The sequence below is a fragment of the Charadrius vociferus genome, unplaced genomic scaffold, assembly GCF_000708025.1.
Source record: "Charadrius vociferus isolate BGI_N301 unplaced genomic scaffold, ASM70802v2 scaffold163, whole genome shotgun sequence".
NCBI lineage: Eukaryota > Metazoa > Chordata > Aves > Charadriiformes > Charadriidae > Charadrius > Charadrius vociferus.
This window is the reverse complement of record NW_009648332.1, coordinates 4909833-4925927: the sequence shown is the minus strand read 5'-3', so window position 1 is coordinate 4925927 and position 16095 is coordinate 4909833.

Below are 16095 nucleotides of genomic sequence, written 5' to 3'. Positions count from 1 at the left end.
CGGCCACCATCGCTCCCACAGTGCACTGCGCCAACGGCCGCGCCGGCGCCTTCCCACAATGCTCTGCGCCAAGGGCCGCTGCGCCTTCCCGCCGTGGCGTGATCTGCTTCTTTCGGGGGCCTGTGGTGCTGACGGGGAGCTGCTGGGGTGTACCAATAGTGTTATAATTTGCGACCCCGTAGCATCCCGAAGAGCAGACAGTCACAGTGAGGGGTGCTGTGTTGAGAGACGGATGATGGTGCAAAAGCCAAAGCACCCAGCACAGGACGCTGAAACAGGGAACAGGGTAGGCCGCACAAGAGCAGAGCACAACTGTGGGGCATCCAAAAAAAGCAGGAAGGGATACCTGCCTGTATCCCTTTGGCCTCTTGGGCCTCCTGCAGAAGGGTGCTGGGAGAGCCTTCCCTTCAGAAAAGGGAGATACCAGCCAACTTCTACCCCAGCTCCACGGTTAAATAGCTAAAAGGCAGTGCATTTCCACAATTGCTTTTGTCTTTTTTTTTTTTTTTTCGGTTTGATCCGTACTTGGATTTTACCTGTGTCCTGTTTTAGGCATCTGGGCCCTTTGACTCGCTAAGGATCATAGTTTAATATCCCCTGTGGCTGAGACACAGAGTGGACATGGTATATTCTGACAGGTCCCATCTTCAGAGCTTCGGCTCCACACTCACATCTGAAACTGCCTTTTCAGGCTTACTTCTACTTGCATTACTAGACAAAATTTATGCCACTGATCTTGATCACCATCGTGGCCGTGTATTCCCCAACTTCTGCGCTGCTAAGTTGTTCTCAGTGTGTTTACAGTCACGTATAACACCAAAATAGTCTGACTTTCTGTTTTGGCAACTGCAATTCACCTCAGACTGTGAGGGAGTTTAAGCCTTTAAATATTCTTTCCAAATTCACAAATGCAGCTGTAGAGAGGGGAGAAAACTCGATGGATAATTTTAGTTGCCTACAAAAGAGCAGTGGCTCACGTGCATCCAATGGCTTTCTTTTATTTTGACAGTTTCAAAGAAGAGTCATGCAGAGTGATCTAGAAAACTAGTGCTAAGTGATCTGGGAAGAATCAACATGCTCAAAATGTTTTAGTTTTTAATTTCTTTTAAAAAAAGAAAGCTATGCAAAGAACATAATATTCCAGTGCAGACAAAAGTGAAATCTATAGATGGATTAAATATCACTACGAATATTTGATACCAATCTTTTAAAATAAATAGATTACTTAAATGACTTGAAATGCAGACCTTATTTTCATAAATGTGACTTCTGTAACAGCTGTAAGTCTTTTTCTTGTTTGTTTGAACAAAGCACGGGAGTCTGTATTTAGGGCCTGGAAAGGGCTCATTTTTGAATTGCAGATCTCTGATACATACATTAAGAAGGGGTTTACACTTGCATAAAATAATTTTCTATGCGATACCAGTCTCAAGGTTATGAATAGCATTCCAGAGTTAATGAGAAGAAAATTCTCAAAGATCCGTAGCCTCAGATGGTAACAGTATTAAAATGGTTTATTGCTTATTTCCAGGTACCTTTCCTATACATGCTTTTTGGAGGGATAAATAATGTGTTAAAGATTGTGAAGTATGAGATATTATGGTAAGTGTGGCCATATAAGAACAGAAGATAGATAAATGCTGAAATCAAAAATGGCATTATGTTTGTGATGAAAATTTAATATCCATGTGCAGTGCCCTGGAACAGAAGTACTTTATAACCTTTGAAAAAGGAGCACAAGGCAGGACAGAAGGTTTCTCCGAAGTGATAAGGCAGTGGTGAAGTCCCTGGTAAGCCAGGGAAAATCTGAGTTAGATTGGAGGGTTACGCTCTTTGCAGAGAGATGCTTCTCCATCCCTCTGGTCTGCAGAGTTTCTGCAGCTTTGCCCTGCTGGGCCTTGGAAAGAAAGGCTGCTGCTGCAGTGATTTTCCTGTCCAGCCCTTTCTGCAGCAGTGTGAGATCCATCTGGACCTTCTTGTTATGATGAAGTGCATAATTTAATCTTACATTCACACTGCAGGAACAATGATGCAGGGATTTGGGGGACAACAAGGGGAAACCCTGACTTTCAGCACAAATCCATTTGCTAATACGCAAAACTGATAAGCAAAACCACAAAAAGTACATGCTACTTTAATAGACCTGAGGTTTTAACTGCTATAAAGTTTCCCTGCTGTGAAAGTGGATGAATTCTTTTGCTTTTATAAAAGTAAAGCTTCTTGTAATGCTGCTTATACTTAGCTCCATGCAATAAAAGAGCCTGGATGACAGCTGTGCATTATGTTAAGGTTTTTGCAATCTCCTCCATTTAAAAGCTTCATCTTTTTCTCTCCACCAAGCAGTCCCTCCGACATCCTTGCTATGGAAGAACCCTGGTATCATCAAAATATCCAATTCTGCTGTTATTTCTGTCATTGCAAACCAAAAGTAACTGTCAAAAGAGTGAGGTTGCACTGGTTTAAGATAATTATCACAAGAATTATACCATATTGTTGCAGGGCTCCTGAGGGTCAGGCCTGAGGAGTTTCAATGTATTGAAATATGCTACAAAATAGGTAAAGTGGGAAAAATGGAAAGAGTCAGGTTTGCAAACAGTGGATATTCTGAAGTTCAGAATCTAAAAAATACTGTGGATTAGACAGAATTAGATCAGATAAGACTGGAGCTCAGAGAGCAAGTCTAAGATCACTGAGTTTGTCAGGGATACGCTTCTGGCTAAGAAGCCAAGAACGGTTTTCTCCTTAAACTTTGGAAGCGTTATGCTGGGTGCAAAGTGGCATTGCACAGTCATTCTGGCAATAAGAATGAAGGAAATAAAGGAGCTTTCCACATTTTTCACTTTCAGCTGCAGTTCTTATGAGTGTTGTCAGAGAGCCATTTTCTACCTACTTTAAGACCCTGATGTTGACAGAGCAGCCAGAAGAGACCTCTGTCTTACTGCACATCGAGCCTCGTATTTAGATATCATCCCTGAGTACGATTGTCTTGTCGTTAATAACTGTGGAGAATTCCAGGAAGACACCTGCTCAAATAACATCAACAAATTACGAGATATGGAAAGATTTCCGTATTAGAAAAAGCAAACAAACAAAACATTAAGACTGTTTTACTTTAGAGAGGAGAAAAATAAGATGTAATACAAAAGAGGTACGTAAGGGACTGAATAATATGTAGAAATGGGTTCTTCTATTTACTCATGGCTGTTTATCCTTTCAAAGGACACATGCAGTGAAATTAAAAGACAACACAATCAAAACTGATAGAAGAAAGTACTTTAGATAGTGGAACTCATTATCACAAGATACATTCAACAGCGTGCAAAGCAGAATCAGAGCGCTTTAGGGACCTCATAGGACAATACCCACATGCATTACTTATTTTGATCTTCTCACTCGCTGCTAGGTTAAATGGGTGATTCACAAAAGTCAATTCCTGTGCAAAGAATTGTAGTCGAGGAAAACAGCCAGCAGAAGTTAAGGCTAAACAATCCCAGTACGCTATAGAGCAGAGCTGGAAGAATTTTGTAATGTGAGAGATTCTAATAGGATCTAAGGGGACCAAAGTGAATTGCATTACTGCAGACAGTAATGTAACAGGGAAGGTAGAGCGTTAGATTATTGATGAGCACAGAGGATGGAGATTACCTGAGGGTGTCAGCACACTCTTCACAAAATACATTTTCATCTAATCTTTCTACTTTAAAGCAGGAAAAAAAAGTTGCCCAGAAGTTAGCATTCATTAATATCCATTGCTTTAGGAAAAGGGCCACAATGATTTTGTCGATCCCATCTTATTGAGCGTTTTGCTCTTTCCTAACATGCAAGGACACAACTGAGCAGAGCTCTCAGGCTTGATGAACCTACAAGTTGCTACAGGCAAATGGCCACCTGGTCGTGTTGTTATATAGGCGAAGCAGCAACCTTTCTTCCCTGTGCTCTCCCAGGCAAGAAATGCCTATTGAAGAGCATTTCTCACTACACATCTGGAGAAACTCAACGCCTCCCTAACACTTCACCATGGCTCAGCCACAACAGAGCAATTCTACCGTATCGCTGCTAAGCCAATACTCGCTTTGGTGGATGTGACCATTAACTTCACTGATTTTTGACGCAAGTCATGCCTGCAACAACAACAAAAAAGGCAAGCTACCTAAAGACACTGAGGTTTTCTTAACATGTAAGCTGTTTTCCAGGGCTGCTGAACTCTTTTGCAACTGGCTGGAGCTAAAGAAGAAAGCAAATCTCATTTCATTACAGCCACTAGAGGAATATTCCAGACCTTGCATTCAGTTGTAGTAATTGGAAACTTGCGTTTTAAAGGAATGATTTAAATTCATCTAAAAGATAACTTCTATGAATACGGTCTTATGAATTCAGAAATGGTACAGGTACAATCAGCCAAGACAGCATTAGCATTGTACCCCTAGAAAGTTCCTGGGCCCTCCCTTACTCAGTTCTAAAGAGGTAACACTTTCCTTTGTGTTTGACATTTTTGAAAAGTTGTCTTAGATGGAGACATTGCCCCAGCGAAGTTTTTGTCTGAAACAAAATTCTTCTAACCAAGTTATAAACCCCTGAAAATAGGGGTTTATAATGGGACTGCTGATAGACCCTTAACAATAGCGTCGTGAATGGCGCTGCTATAATTAATGATACTTCAGAAAGATTTATGGTCCTTAGGCAGAGATAAAACAGAAATATCATTGCTTCTTTGCCTCCCATCATTTTATCCTCTATGAAATTTTATGTGAAATAAGTCAAATGAAAAATGTAAGCTCTTAATCTTTTCCCAGAGTCCTGTCTCTCACTTGATGAACACTTTTGCAGAATAAATTAGAGCTTTTTTATTCCTTATGTATGTACAGCTTTGTATTTAAAAAGCAAGGAAAAGAACATTGTCGGGTTGGCAAAGCAACTCGAGATGATGGTCATGGAGGAAGCAGAAATTACCAACTATTCTTGTCCATTCTTCTGCCATCCCAGAGGCAACAGCTGCCGTCCTGCAGTCATTCGGAGCAGCTGGTTTGGAAGTGTACAAAAGGGTGCCTGTGTTGTGCAGAAGAACCACTGCTAATGGAAAGTTAGCTCTGATGGCTCTAGCTGCAGGAGCGATAGCACAGGGGCCTGCGCAGGAAGCCAAAAGCTGTGGCTTGATTATAGTGGATAGTATCTTTGTGTTGAAAAATGCAGGATACTGTATGGATCTTTAATATAACAGGGAAAGGCACAGCAAGAGGCAGTTGCTAGAAGCTGAAGCTAGAAAAATTTGAATTAGATATTGGGCATTACACCGTAACAGAGAAAGTGAGTAACCACTGGAACAAACCATCAAAGAGAAAGTGAATCCTCCATTTTCTGACAATACCAAAGGAAAATGAGGAGCTGACTAAAGAAATGCTTTTGTCAAAACAAAACATATTTTAGACAAACAAAAAGAAGAATGACAGCAGTACTTAATGGTCCGTGGTGTACAGGAGGCCCACCCTAATTGTCTAACAGTGTGTTCTGTCTGTAAACAGTGTGACTCTTTAGAGCATGTTAAAAAAAGTAAATGGTACAGTACTGCTTACTGAGCAGAGAACAGAGGAGAGGGCTCTGAACAGTCGGCTTTGGAGCTCGTGCGTTGCAGCACCTGGCACTGACAAAGGAGATGCTGGCAGGGCAGCGGGGAGCGTTGGCTTTTGAAGTCCTGAGGGCAGAGGCACAACGTGGTTCCAGGCTTGTCAGAATTCCTTAACTGAGCTACTTCTGAGCACGGCTAGGAGCGTCAGCCAACAGTCTTCAAGGGGAAAAGCTTCACCTCTGGGCAGCTGGGCTGAGACAGCAGCTGAATAGGGGGCTGAGAAACCACAGTGTTGGCACTGGCCACCTGAAATGGCAGTTAAAGCTCAAAATCCATCACATCCCATTATAGTCCTAGGCTTCTGGCTTCAGTTAGCCTCATCCAGCTCAGATGGCATCTAGTTGCTTGTTTTTCAAAAGCCTCTCTGCAGTGCGTTGGGGGTTTTGTCCCTCTGCCCATTAAAGCAGCCGCGTTTGAGCATCTTCCATGTTAATTTGATTGACAACAGTGAAGTCACTAGAGAACCTCAAGGACTTTCTGGCTGGCTTGTTTTCCTGTTATAAAATTGTATCTTCTTCTTGTATTAGAGAAGAAAACAAAAATGCTTTCTTTAAATAATAGCTGAAGTTACCCTGTCTAATAGGGAGCTCTGAGATCTATGCTCAGATTCCCTATAAATTATAACATCGCTCCTTTAAAATTTCTCCATTCCATCAGGAACAGAGAGGGATTTCTTTTTTTTTTTTTTCTCTTTTTTTTTTAACAAGAACTTTTGGGTTTCAATGGAATTCACTCTGGAGGGCAGAACATTTGGGTTTTTTTTTTCATTGTGAGGAAGATTTGTAAAGGGGCAGGATTGTGGCTATTATTAGAGTCCTTCCTAAAGAAAATCATCAAATCCTTTACAGCACTAGGCAGATCTGGGCTAGAAAGTATAACAGGATGGCATAGAGCAGCCCAGATAGCAACAGAGAGAAAATGGAGCAGGAAGAAAGAAAAAAATGGAAACCCAAAAAGAAGAGCAGGTGCCAATTAGAATTCTTGCAGGCTGCAGCAAGGGGCGAATATAAGAAGCTGTAGGAAAAGAAAGGATAGAGTGGATTAGTGTTAATCACAGATGCAGGAAAGTAGGAAAGGTTTTAAATGAGCTTTAAAAAGCCAAAATTGAGTTAGCAGCTCAGAAGAGAATTCCAGATCCATCAAGTGTAGGAGCAAAAAAAAAAAATAAAAAAAAATGCAGACTATGAGGAGATACATCTGAGTCCGAAGCAATTAACTTCTGAAGGCAATAAGACATTTTTTTGGAAGCGGAAGCTTCTCTCTCTCTTTCTTTCCCGAGGACAGCACTGTTTTCCCTATCCTAGTGAAAGGGTGCATTTAGTATTAGAAGAAAATGACTCCCACCCGATTTCTTTTTCGCTGCCCTAATAGTATATACATACAGCACCCTGGCTAAAGGAGAATGAAGCACTAAGGAACTAGAACTTGCCCAATCTCTGGCATTAAGTTTGCCCGGGCACATAGTCCAGGTGACTAGCCCCTGGAGTTGGGTGAGTTACACCAGGTAATCTGGCATAGTGTTGTGCAGTGTTTGCATAGCAGTCTTAAATTGTCTGCAGACCTTGGGGTTGAAGTCCAAAATGGTCCAAAATCCAGTAAACCCCTCACTGACCTCAGTAGACGTTAGAGCAGGATGGCTGGACTGTGGGAGCCGGAGCTGGGATTCTGCTTACAGTTCAGAGATATGAAATGTCACTTAACATTTCTATGCTGCCAGTTTAACTACCTGTAAAATGAGGACAATAACAGTTAGTCACCAAAAAAAAAAAAAAAAAGGGAAAAAAAAGCCCCCCCTGATTATGTGTTCTTAGAAGCTGCACAATACCATCATTAAGAAATCCTATTTCTAGCTTTAGATTTATCTACAATGTAAGAAAGAATAGCATGATGTTTGAATTTAGGTTTCTTTTATGTATGAATCATCAGTAAAGGTTAATGAGGAAACCAACACTATGAAAAGGTTGTTTTCTCATTAGTTAAACACTTTCTTTTTAAAAGCTGTATATAATCCTAGAATGTTATGAATTTATTATTTACTAAACAATATCTTATTCAGTCCCTTCTTTATTCCTTTACATGGCATCATTTTAAGCAAATATGATCAATGCCTTAGTTTCAGTCATCGGTTCTGGATCTCTGCACCACTGGGTTGCCAGAAGAACAAACTTTTCATCCAAACAAAGCACAGACATGTACATCGTATTAGCCAGAGCCCCTGACACGGACTTTGTGCCAGCTTGATTCTTCAACGTTGGCTTTGTGTTGACTGCTGGATCCAGCCTAACATTAGGCTGGCCCAGAGAGTCAATGCCTAATGTAGTATAAAACCCACCAGCACCGTGCCAAAACTTCCATGCATCTTTGAACAGATTTAAACCAGGAGAGTGAGTGTGTATGAGATCAGTGTTTTACATCGCGTTGCCACAGTGGTTTGCATCCAACACTAAGAGCCTTAAAGTCGCGGTCTGGTCGCACCCAAGCCTGCAGTCAATTTTTGCTCTCTAGTTACAAGGAAGGAGCGCTGTTGTAAAGCATCATTGAATTCAACTAAATCCTAAAAGACATGTGCGTTTTCTACACACTGGGATATATTATGGTGATGAAAGCAACCCTTCTGAGATGGCAGAAGAAGATGGATCCTACGTTACAACCTCAAACCAAGCCACCATGCGTGTGGCTGCATGGGGAAAAGATGAGCTCTCGGGGAACAGAAGAACCAAAAGTTTGCTCAAGTTTCTTGCTCCATGCCAGGGGTGCACGTGCCAGCTTTTCCAGTCAGACGTGACTCTCTTTTAATGACCAAAGTTACACACACCCCCTCTGAAAATAGGGCTTCATGACAGAAACGCCTACACAGCTGTAACAGCCACTTCTTAAATGCGCTGCTGCTTATGAACCACAAGAATAATATGTCGAAATGTGCCGACTTTTGCAGTTTTCCCCTCTTTTGTTGAAACTAATGAGTCACGATTAGAGTAATGCTTTTCTGTGACTCCGAAACCATTTTGCTTAATGAGGTACTAAGTCTTTATAATTAGGCCCAGAAGGGAACTGGGACGTGGCCCCTTAAGAGCAATAATTATTTAGGTTATTTATGGTAATAAAAAATTGAAAATAGGAATTCTTCCTCAGAATGTGACTATTTATTCTTTTACATATTGCCTAACAGGCAATTACCCTATTAAGGCAACGTTTTGTTGCTAAAGACATTAATTGAAATGTAAATTAAATGTAAATCAGCTAATTAAATTGATATGTAATGAACTTGTCATGCAGGCCTTTGAGATCAGATGCATTTTGCTAATAAACAAGTGTTATAGTGGTGCCATTGCTTACTGGAGTTAAGGTTGTTCAACGTGTTGCGTCGATAACACTCTCCCTCCCCAAATTCAAAGGTTTGGATTGTGTTGTTAGAGCCCAGAATGAAGCTGGCACTGGGAATTTCCAGATTTATTCCCTCCAGTTATGATCTGATCAACTTCCTTGCAAGGCAAGGTGTTCCCCTCATGGTGAGTGGTGCACTCCCCATCAGGGTGCAGTCCAAGCTCTGTCTGTTCCTTCTGCTCCCCAGAAATGATAAACCACTTTGTAATACCCATCACTGCGTCAGATGGCTTCTGGAGGGTTTAGTATCATTTCTTTCTCTGTGTGCTGTGGCCAATTCGGTAGAGGCCGTGAACCCTCACAGCAGTGTGTGGGTAACTCCAGGTGTTCCTGAAATACAAGGAAATACAATGAGAAATGAGGCAATCAGAATTTGCTTGGTGATTAGGTTGACAATGTACAAGGTAAACATCAAAGCCGACATCATCAAGTCAATACAGCAACAGGAGAATGAGCCAGAATAACCTTCTGCGCTGCCCATAACACACGAGTAACCCTAACCATCAGAGTGTGAGCTTGTCTCAAACTGTAAATTAAGGGGAAGGATTATGAAGCTATCAGTTCTCCTATGAAATGATCAGTTTTCCTGCAGCTACATTTTGAGCCAGACCTACTAAAATTTCCAGCAAAAATGCAGGTCTTGTATTGAAGGTATCTCAGAGGATAGAAGTCCCTCCCCTGCCAGACACATGGACAAAACTCACTGCCTAGAATTATGCTACAGTAAAGCAAACATCACAGATTTTACTTTTGAAAAAGCTCACGTCTGCATCTTATAAAATCCACTGTCCACTTCCACTCAAATCATACAGACATTTTGTGTGCGCAGCCATAAAACTCACGCAAAAGGGCTGCGCAAGCGAGAGAATAGAAACACGGTTTGGAATTGTGGAAATGCTTTTGCAGAACGTTTTCCTGGATCCATCGTGCCGTAGATGCACCTGGGCATTCACGCATAATTGTTCTGCCTTGAATAAATCTGATGCTGCATTTATAACTTCTACCCAGAGAACCTTCCACCCTGCAATCCTTTGGGGCCTGGGGGTATTTAATAAACATGTCAACTACCACTCTTTTTTAGCTTGAACACAGCATCTTGTTTTTTCCTACTGAAGAACACTCCAGTTTGAAGTTTACAGAGCAATTAAAGACCCTCATGGGGCCCCTGATATGTAGAGATTGTCAGCATATGTAGATTAGTAATTGTCAAGTTTCTCCCTAAGGCCGAAGAGCTCTTAGTCAAATTCCAGAGATCATCAAGTATTCAGATTTCAGTGGGTTTTGTGTCATACACAACATAGTGGCATAATTAAACTACAATGCTTCTTTTCTAATAAACTTTTGGATCTGGCTATGTTTCTATTAATTTCTTTTAATTAGCTATGATCACAAAATAAAAATGAGCATCAATCTAAAGCTGCAACTTTGCTGCCTCCAAAAAGACACCCTGGGAATAGCTTTCTCTTCTAAACTGTTGGGGTTTGGGGACCACACTTTCTGCTGTGAGTCGCAAGGGCCTGAAGGAGGACAAAAACCAGCAGAATGAAGGCACGATCCTTCTCTGACTCTCTTTCAGCTGACACATGGGCACAGGTGATTGAATGATGCTGCCGTCTTGAACTGTCTTCGTTGACCTGTTGTCCTGGACTCTAGCTCAAATTTTAGTCCATTCTTTACTAGGTTTCGTGTCTTTGAACGTTGATCTAGACAGAAACTGGAAAAAAACGTATTAAGGTCCTCACATCCCAGGCTGATGCTGCGATGGCCATCTCCAATATCCCCCAATGTTGAGCCCTCTGCCCCCCACGCTGGGCAGTCAAATACACACCTGAATTTAATGTTCATTTGCTTGAGTGTTGGGGAGGAATTGTGCTGGCTTACTTTGCACCCTGCATGGTCCAACCCTTGAACATCAAATCACTGCTTTTCTGTGGTATTCCCTGGAAGCCACAGGGTAACAGGAGCACCTGGGTGAAGCTTTCACGCAGTAAGGCTGGCCTATGCATGTTCTGCCAGCTGGATCGTCTGCTGCGGTTCCCACATACATTGTGTTGTGGTCCCAGGGCTTGGAAGGTACAAAGCGTTGGTCATTGGCCGGCATCCGTCATTTGAGTCCCACTCCATCAATCTGTGTCTGTTTGTGGACAAAGCCTATGGCAAGGAGTAAGTTGTTGCAAATCTCTGTGGTGTTTCTGACCTACAAACTGAGATTTTCAAAGCCACATATGGGATCTGAAAGTTTAATTCCTAATAAAATAAAAAAGTATTGGACTTAGAAATGGTGAAGGCGGCTTTAATAATCTTCAGTACAGCATGTTACATAAAAGACCTAAATTATTACTCAGGAGGAGTAGAACTTCATTTCTGTGCTGTTCACACTTTGTAGGCATAGCCCAAGACAAACTGGCTGTGCTTGGGGATCAACAGGAATCTTCTCTTGACACCAAACTGCCCATACACACATGTGTGCTCTTGCATGGACACTCAGGCATACGCACCTAAATGAGCAATGTTCTTCTCTTCTCAAGCTGGGGTAGTGAGTAGGACCCTGAGAAATTCCAGAAGCATTTGTGTGTCCAGGAGGAAACTCTGTATTATCTCCCTCACTGTACTCGCACAGCACTTCTTCCTCTGTAAATCCCTTCTTATTTGCACAACTTACACACGCTGCCAGTGCTGGAGTATTGGCAGCTCTGAAGACTGAGATCTTTCACTAGCCCCAGAAAAGACAGCCAAAGCATCCGCATCCCAATACAAAGGATAACCTGAAGCCAGCGGGTAATTTCAGAGCGGTTTTCTGCAGTCTCAGGCTGACTTCAAAGCGAGGATCTATCATTTTGCCTCCAAATCTCCAAAGTCTCCATGTCCCTAAGCCCCTTTGTGGGCTGAATCCCCATTTCACAAAAATCACTTAAATTCTTCCCATTGTTGAGTAACATGCATTGGTGGAGTGGCTCTTCTCCACTCTGCCCACTGCATATGGGCATATATCATAGAATCATAAAATCATAGAATGGTTTAGGTTGGAAAGGACGTTGAAGATCTTCGAGTTCCAACCCCCCTGCCATGTGCAGGGACACCTCCCACTAGACCAGGTTGCCCAAGGCCACGTCCAGCCTGGCCTTGAACACCTCCAGGGATGGGGCCTCCACAACTTCTCTGAGCAACCTGTTCCAGTGCCTCACCACCCTTAAAGTGAAAAACTTCTTCCTAATGTTTAATCTAAACCTGCCCTCTTCCAGTTTATAGCCATTCCCCCTCGTCCTGTCACTACATGCTCTAGTAAAAAGTCTTTCCCCAGCTCTCCTGTAGGCCCCCTTTAGGTACTGGAAGGCCGCAATAAGATCTCCCCAGAGCCTTCTCTTCTCTGGGCAGAATATATATGGCAGAATATAATGCAGAATATAACGCTGCTTTCATTTCCAAGGTCAATTTTTATGCTATGTGAAAACTGGATCCAAGCAGCACGAACAAAGTTGGGCTTTAAGTAGTAACCCAGCAGGAGAATCTCAAGAGTCCCAATAAAAAGAAGAAAAAAAAATAACCTCACATTCTTCCTATGATGATACATCTCAAAATTATTAATTTTGGTTGTCCTGTATCATATCTGAGGGCAAGCCGCTTTTCCCGACTGAATTGCAACGTGGCATTTGGTTCAGTGGGTTTAACTGAAGCGTGGCTATCTGGAAAAGGCAGCGTTATCTGTAATAAAGTAACTCCTTCAAATTTACTTTCTTGATCTTGTACTTTGGTTGGGCTGCCAGAGTCTTAATGCCTGGAAAAGTATCTGTCACCCAAGAGCCCTCGTTTTAAAGGCCTGTAGATTTTTAGGGGCTGGATGGCGTCATCTCCCTGCATCGATTTTGTCAATGTATTCCTGCGAGCGAGCCAGCCTGAGCTGCGTGCTAATTTCCCATCTCCTCTTCGGCTAATGACAGTCCCTGGCTAAGTGAGATTTCAGTTTTGCTCACTGGACTCTTCTTTCCCTCTCCTCCCTGAGCTATATTTTCTAAGCACCAATTTCACTCCAAAATTAAAGATGAAATTTAAAGATTAGGGACTTCAGGGTTTTGTTGGTTTTTTTTTTGTTTTTTTTTTCCAAAGGCATTTCAATGTCTCATACTCATTGATTGAGTTAGGTATCTAAATCATCCAGAGCAATCTGGCCCCCATCCCAAATTATGTGATGTAAAAGGCCAATTTGACTTTTAAAATACTCTCCGGTTTAATTGCCTGCTGTGCGATTAGTACCACACGTAATAAACACATTGTGTGTGGCATGCGTAGGGCAGGTGTGGGGTGATGTAACAGATCCTGCAGACTACCTTGAATATAAATGCCAGAACTATCAAATACCGCGTGCACCGGTCTTTGTCCCAGTCAATTCTAATTACTTTAGTGGTCCGCCTCCAAATTCAGATGTACCATGGTGTAACTGAGGTCAGGATACCGTACATGACTCTTATCTTAATACCACTTTAGTATTGTAAAGGTCAAACTGAGCATCATCCAAGGAGAAGAGGTAAGGGCTCTGTTAATTATTCTTCACTCCTTGAACAAAGGGATGAAGATTGTGTCTCTGCTGAAAAGCGTTCTGCTGTACTGCATATTTAAGTTAAAAAAAAAAAAAAACACAAGGAAGAACGAAGGAGCCATTCCTGCAGTAATCCTTAAATGAGCCTTGCTGAGCTCTACCTGAAATCTTACGGCACTCGCTCTGCCAATCTTTCAAGCTACAGCGGTACCAGAGTCAGAGGCCAGGGAGGGCAGCATTCCCCCTCCACGCAGGGGTAGCTCCCAGTTCTTTCCATTAAGAAAAGCCAGCTTTGTCTACCAGGTAACAAGTTCAGAAAACATTAAACCTCCGTGTTTGTTTTCAGACATCACTGCTGTTGGAGGAACCACTGACTCAGTGGGGCACAAGACTGGAGCCTCCCTGTTCACTTGCTCATGACTGTCCCACTTGAATGGCTGGAAGGCACCTCCAAATAGGAATGTTCCCTGCGTGCCAGTGGCAGCCTTTTGTTCCGTTTTGCATTAGTTTTAATAACTGTATAAGGTACAGACAGTGCAAATCTGGGTTCAGAGATGGTTTTAGTTGAACTCAGCTCACTGTTCTACTGACTGTTACGGGGTGTTATCATTAACTGCACCCATTTCCAAGTTACCTCCTTGGAAGCCCACACTTATGAGATGTTTTGTTCCTTCTCCGAAGACAGTAAGCAAAGTCATCAGGAAAACAAGAGTGTGATTCCAATCCATAGCCATACTACTCATTTCCTTTTCTGATATCTCTAAAGTGTTAACTGCTGGAAGCAGAAACATGAAAACCCACCATGGTGAGAGCTGATTAAAATGCAGCCCACTGTATCGCCCATAAATAGGAAATAAAGAATACACATGGCTGTGATTAATCATCCATAAATGGCCATTGCCTGCTTCCTCTATTCCATACAAACACAGTCCGCGCATTTATTCAGCTCACCAAAAGAGTAACAAGCAGATCATTCCTATTTGTCAGGATCTGGGATTTAAGCAAGTACTTAAAGTGGGGGCTCTGTGCTTGCGTGTCTGTAGGCATGCACGCACATCTGCTCTTCTGTCTGATTTTCAATATTCATGAGAAAAATCAGAACGTTATTTTTTTTATAAAGCTCTGCTTGTCAATAGATCAAAATACATTGAGATGCAAAATCACAGCAATGTGAGCTTTAGTTAAGGAATTTTTATGATATTAGAAACATCAATCTCTAAGGATTGGTAATAATAGTACTATTAAGAGAGAATGTTTCCGTTGTTATGCGTTGCAACTTGGCCAAATCTGAAGCCTGCAGTAGAAACACTGGAAAAAAAAATAAATCCTGTGATATACAGAAAGTAGACCTGTAGTTTGAAGCACTGGTGGGTAAAGACTGTTTTTAGCAGTTGTGAATCCACCTTCATTAAAGCACCAGCTTGCTTGTTTGTGGTTCAGCTGAGCTCACTGGGGCAGTGCTGCCTGGACCATTGTCTCCCAGGAGAAGCACAGAAGCATTTCTCGTTTGCTGTGATTTACAGTCCAAGGGCTGCATCCGTGGGCAGAGGGCTGCATCCAGCGCCTTTGGCCTCTGCTGTCACTGGGTGCTGGAGACACCAGACATCTCTCTCAAAATACCACTTGCACAGGCGTTGCAGTTGCAGCTCTGGTCCAGGAATGGGAGATGACACTTGGGAAATTTGGTCCCTCTGCCCCTATCTTCCTGAATGTCTTTAAGCAAATCATTTGTTTTCCGACTGCCCCAAGTCCCCTAGCGGTTAAAAAGGGGTGATGAACTACAAACCTCATTAAAGGCATTGCAGATCAAGGAGTGAACAATGCTGCGAAAAAGCTAAATATTGATATTATTATACTGCTTGCTGCAAAATGAGCAGTAAAATTGTCAGAACCAAATGGGTATAAGAAACAGGAAGCAGAATGGATGATGTTGGAAAGGATCTTGAGATCCTTTTGTCCATCCCCATCTGCTCAGGCTGTGTCAGCTAGAGCAGGTTGCCCAGGGCTATGTCCAGCTGGGTTTTGAATAACTGCAGGGTTGGAGACTCCACAGCCTCTCTGGGCACCCTGTTGCAGTGTTTGACCACCCTCCCAGTTAAAAAGTGTTTTCTTGTGTTTGGATGCAATTTCATGTATTTGTTTTAATTTGCGCCCATTGTCTTGTGTGTAATGAGTGGTCCCTGTACACCCCTGAGCAGCCAGGGAGCCCAGGATGGGGACTGCATGTGACCAGGTTTGATCAGAATTTGTGCAGTCACCTTTGAAATCCCAGTATTCGTTCCCTTTTCCCCTGTTGATCTCTCTCAATGTGAGATTTGGCTACTTTTGCTTGGAGACCACTATCGGCTTGGTGAACCAGTGGGTTAACAGTCTCACGTCTCCTGGAGATGCTCTGGCACCGTCCTCTGGCCCAACGCTCCTAGGAAGTTAGCAGAGATTGTCTAGCGAGAGGAAGCCTTCCCCGGGCCAGCCTGCCGAATTGTAAAACACAGTGATTACCACCACCACCACCAAAAGACAGCTCTTTCAGTACAAAAAATAAAGCTCATGCCTA